Source organism: Orycteropus afer, unplaced genomic scaffold, assembly GCF_000298275.1.
Source record: "Orycteropus afer afer isolate SDZICR_OR568_19922 unplaced genomic scaffold, OryAfe1.0 scaffold00672, whole genome shotgun sequence".
Taxonomy (NCBI): domain Eukaryota; kingdom Metazoa; phylum Chordata; class Mammalia; order Tubulidentata; family Orycteropodidae; genus Orycteropus; species Orycteropus afer.
The window spans coordinates 161,679-167,125 of record NW_006922259.1 but is presented as its reverse complement, the minus strand read 5'-3'; positions in this window follow the sequence as shown (position 1 = coordinate 167,125).

The window sequence follows — 5,447 nt, the reverse complement described above, 5'->3', positions numbered from 1 at the left end:
CATATATATATATACAGGCTTTGTTGGTTTTTGTGTTTCTCTAGAGAACCCAATCTAACACAGGCATTGTGCCACCAGAGCTCCTAGTAACACAAAAGGCCTATACAAACAAAACTACAAACACTACTTCAAGAAACTATAGAAGATCTACATAAATGGAAGAACATACCATGCTCATGGATAGGAAGACTGAATGTTGTGAAAATGTCAATACCAACTAATGCAATCTATACATGCAATGAAATCCAATCCAGATCCCATCAACATTCTTTAAAGACATGGAAAAACCAACCACTAATTTTATATGAAAAGGATAGCGACCTCAGATAAACAAAACACTAATGGAGAAGAACAACAAACTAGGAGGTCTCACACTCCCAGATCTCAAAACCTGCTACACACCCACAGTTGTCAAAACAGCACATAGATCAGTGGAATAGAAGGGAGAACCCAATCCATCAACCTATGGACAGATGATCTTTGACAAAAGGCCGAAATCCATTCCATGGAGAAGAGATAGTCTCTTTCATAAATGGTGCTGGCAAAACTGGATATCCATTTGCAGACAAATGAAACAAGATCCATACCTCATACTATACACAAAAACTAACTCCAGATGGATCAGAGTTAAATGTGAAACCTAAAACTTTAAAGTTCATGAAAGAAAAAATAGGGGCAAACTTGTTGTTGTTATTATTATGTGCCATCGAGTCATACCTGACTCATAGCAACCCCTCCTTGGGTTTCTGAGGCAGTATCACTACAGAAGTAGATTGCCCAATCTTCCTTCCGAGGAGTGGCTGGTGGGCTTGAACTGCCAGACTTCTGGTTAGCAGTCTAGTGCCTTAGGCACTATGCTATCTGAGCTCCTAGGGGCAAACTTAGGGGCCCTAATTTATGGCATAAATAGACTATCAGGAATAAACCAAGCCATGCAAACAGCAGAAGATTAACTAGATGATTATGACCTTCTAAAATGGAAATGCACCTAATCCAAGCCAAGGTATTTTTTGATCACCATAAAGTCATGTGAAAGTTGGACTATGAATAACGAAAATCAAAGAAAAATTGATGTCTTTGAATTGTGTTGCCAAAGAATACTGAAAATACCATGGACTGCTAGAAAAACTAACAAATCTGTCTGGAAGAAGTGCAGCCAGAATGCTTCTTAGGAGGGAGAATGGCCAGACTTCTTCTCATTACTTTGGTCATGTTGTTAGAACGCACCATTCCCTGGAGAAGAATATCATGCTTGGTAAAGTGAAAGGTCAGAGAAAAAGAGGAAGATTCTCCATGACATGGATTGACACAGTGGCTGCAAAGATGGGCTCAAGCATAGCAAAGATTGTGAGGATGGTGCAGGACCAGGCAGTGTTTCCTTCTGTTGTGCATAAGGTCGCTATGAGTTGGAATCGACTTAATGGCACCTAACAACAACATACCCAATTATGTTTTTATTTCTAGCATTATTTACTCTGATTTCTGCTTCACATTTTCACTGTTTTCAAATTTTGCTATGATTATGAAATGCAGCTTAGGCAATATGTACTTTGGAATTGAACAAGATTTTCTATGTGATTATCTCCATTAGGATCTTTTCATATTAAGCCAAAGAAACTGTAATTAAAAATAGCTTATCACAGACATTTATTGACTCATAAAAACAGAAATCCCAAGAAGACAGGACTCACGTTTATTCTATCCAGTTGGTATGACTCAATATCTGTATAGCTCCTTTGGCATTCTATTTTTAAAAGAAAAAAATTTTTTTAAGAAGACACACACATCTCTACCAATGCAAAGATGACAGTTCAAGTTTTCCTGGTAGCAAGCCAGTCAGATTTAAAAAAAAAAAGGAAAGAAAGAACCAAGATAATCCCTTTATTGTGATGTCCCACAGAGGGCTCCCTTCCATTTTATTGGAATTCTAAAATGTCCATGCTCATGATTTCTCCTAGTTTCTGCTTCTTGAAATTTTTATCCAGGGACACATTATCATCACTAGAGTAAATGTCTTATCTCTGTCTTCCAGTTTATGATATTGGTCTGTAAAGTCCTGTGTCCCTTATTTTTCTTAAGTGCATTGTTGGTACTAAGAATTAAACTATAAGTGCAACATAGCAAAAGCCCATCACCTGATTACGTGTAGCAGGATTAGCCAATCCTCATTCCTACTACACTTGCTTCTGGCAAGTGTAGTACTTTTGTTGCTCCATAGTCCAAGGCACAAAAGCCTGATTTCCCTCCTAATTCTGGAAATCACAAACAGAAGTCAGAAAGAAAGTATTTCATGTATATTTTTTAATAAGGAAATCCTAAAATTTACGTGTCTATGGGTAATCTACTTCCATAGTGATACTGCCTCGGAAACCCAAGGAGGGTCTCTATGAATCCGGTCCAACTCAACGGCACATAACAACAACAACAACATGACTTTTAATATTCTAGATTTCAGAAAGTGGGTAGATCCCTAAGCTCAAATGACAGAAATCAAGCTTAAGTTGCAAAGAAACAATTTGCTTAGATAGGAAAAGTCTGAGAGATAAGTCTAAGTGACTGGGGCCATGTCTAATTAAAACCCTCTATCTGATGTTGGGAGCTCTGGTAGCATAGTGGCTAAGACACTTGCCTGCTAACCAGATGGCTGGCGGTTCAAACCCACCAGCCACTCCTCGGAAGGAAGGTTGGGCAATCCTACTTCCGTAGTGATACTGCCTCGGAAACCCAAGGAGGGGTCGCTATGAGTCGGGGCCGACTCGACGGCACATAACAACAACAACAACATCTGATGTGTTGGCCTGTCCAGAAGTGCCACACAGGAGTTTCTTCAAATGGCACCCTGGGAAGAAGCCAGGCACAACATGGTAGAAAGATGACAGGAATGACTCACAGGTCTCAAAAGACAAGAAGGAGAAAATGTGTCAGTAATTCCCACCATCCTTTTCTCCTTGATAAGTCCTATCAGACCTGGACCAGTTCCAGGGAACTCATGAGAGTACTGTGATGGGGTGTGTGTATGAATTCATTAATGAATGTGGTGATCACAGCTAGGTAGAGAAACCACAGTCACACACACAGGTACACAACTTGTCATTCACTCATTTCACTTATATCCCCCAGTGTTAAACAGGAGAATGTAAAATTGGGAGTCTGAGCTTTACACCTCCAAGTAGCATGGGCAGCAAGCAAAGATAGGGAGAGAATGGAGAGAAATGAGAACTTTTAAAGGCGGTGGTAAGCTAAAAGTCTGCTGGTTGTAGTTGTAGCATCCTGGATGCTAGGGGCCCAAAGGATGGTGGGGGAGGGGGCGGTCAGCAGGGAAAATCTGTGGGCACAAAATACCTCCTGTACGTCATAGGTTTTCTTGTGGAGTTGAGAGTTGTGTTGAGAACTGGTCCAAACCTCCCAGACACAGAATTCTGGGTTTTAAAACGAGCCTTTGGAACCAAAAGAATTAGTGATTTCCCTGGGAAATCATAAGCTGGACTGGAATCTCATGGCCTACGCCACCAGATTTCCCAGTAATGGCTCTAAACTTTTGATGGCAGTATAGGGCAGGGGAGGACAGGGTGGCCCATGTTGTGGGTCCCCAACTACAGTTTTGGAAATTAATGGTGGGACAAAAGAAGTAAGAAAATTCAGAAAGTAATTCTTCACTCCCAGCTTACCCCAAATGTAAGAAAGATGAGGCACATGGGAAAATGAGGACACCTTTAGAGAAAAGAATGAAGATTCATACATTGAGGTAATCAGTAATGAGACAGAGAGAGAGAGAGAGGAATCCCTGTTGGAGAGTAATTATTGGCATGTGCAGTCCCTCTCTGCCCATCCCTGTGCAGCAATCAGATTAGTCTGACAATGAGGTAGACGGGAGGGCAGTGAGCCACATCACCTAGCACACAACCTACTTATCACACGGGGCAGGTCATGGAAGTACCTACCACCAAAGATGGTCTGGATCAGTGGTCACCAACTATGGCAAGTGAGCCGAATCTGACCTATGCTTTTGGCTCTTTGTGGAAGCTTCTTGGAGCCCGCTCTGTTCTCAAGGTGATGAGTAGATGGCCCTTCAAATAATTCCCTGGCTTGCATCCTTGTCCCCTATCCTCCAGCAAACTTGTCTCCATACAACACAAATATTATAAAATATAAGCATTATAAACAAATATTTTAAAGAGCACAAATATTTTCAAACATAAGTCAGATCGTGTCACTTTTCTCTGAAGCTGAGGGAGAGGTGAAATCCTGACAAAATTGGGATTAGTTTAGGAGGGAAGAAGAGAATAATGGATGGTGGGTAAGAAAACAACACAGTTACTATAGTCATCCTTGTAGTGTATCAAATTCATAGGTAGTTTAACAATAATAAAGTGGATATTTAATAAGAATTTTCAGACATTGAACCTTTTTCAAGGTTCATTGAACCTTGCTTTTGCAAATGTATGGGTAATTTCTGTGAATGATGAAACTGAGTAGCTTGTATTTTTTTTAAGAACACTAGCTTCTTAGTGCTAAATTTACTAAAGGATTCTGGATTACAGAGTGGCAATAGTGATGAAACCTCAATATGTCACATTAGAAAAGCTCTCTTCCTAATCCTTTTCTTATGTGAGTAGTTGGTTGGATATGGGGAAAGTCAGTGGCAGGAATCTGTGCGATATATTGTTACATGTTGGTAAAGTGTTTTCTGAGTCTGGCTGGGCATTAACACTGTCTTAAGGAGGAGACTTGAGGCAACTGAAAACAGATTTCTGTGGTATGTCCAAAAACACCTTCAGAAGGGAGCAAAGTCATTTGACTGGCTATCTGTTTCAAAACAGTGACCCCTCCTTGGGTTTCCGAGGCAGTATCCCTACAGAAGTAGATTGCCCAATCTTTCTTCTGAGGAGTGGCTGGTGGTTTTGAACCACCAGCCTTCTGGTTAATAATCAGATGCCTTAGGCACTATGCCTCCAGAGCTCCCTGACATTTTCTATGCTTGATTTTCAGCTGTCTGTTTTTTGTAATGTTTTATTTTGATATTATTTCAGTCTCACAGATAATTAGAACAAGAAATTAAACTTCTACATTTTGGTTTATGTATATGCATAGACCTATTTTTTTCTGAACCACTTGGAAGTTAACTGGAAACATCACGCTTTTTTTAAAAAAAAAAGGAAAAAACCCACATTGCTTTATGATACCAAATACAATTTTTGGAATCAAGAAACTTAACATTGATACAATACTATTTAATCCATAGTTCATATTCAAGTTCTAATTGTTCCAATAAATTTTAATTTTTTTCATTCCTGATCTCTATATTTCTTTAGCTGTCATGTCTTTTTAGTCTCCTTAAAAAAAAAAAAAAAAGAGGCGGGGCAAGATGGCGGACTAGGCAGAAGGATTGCACAGACCCTCTTCAACAAAGAAAAGGGAAACCAATAAATACAGACACAGAAGATAAT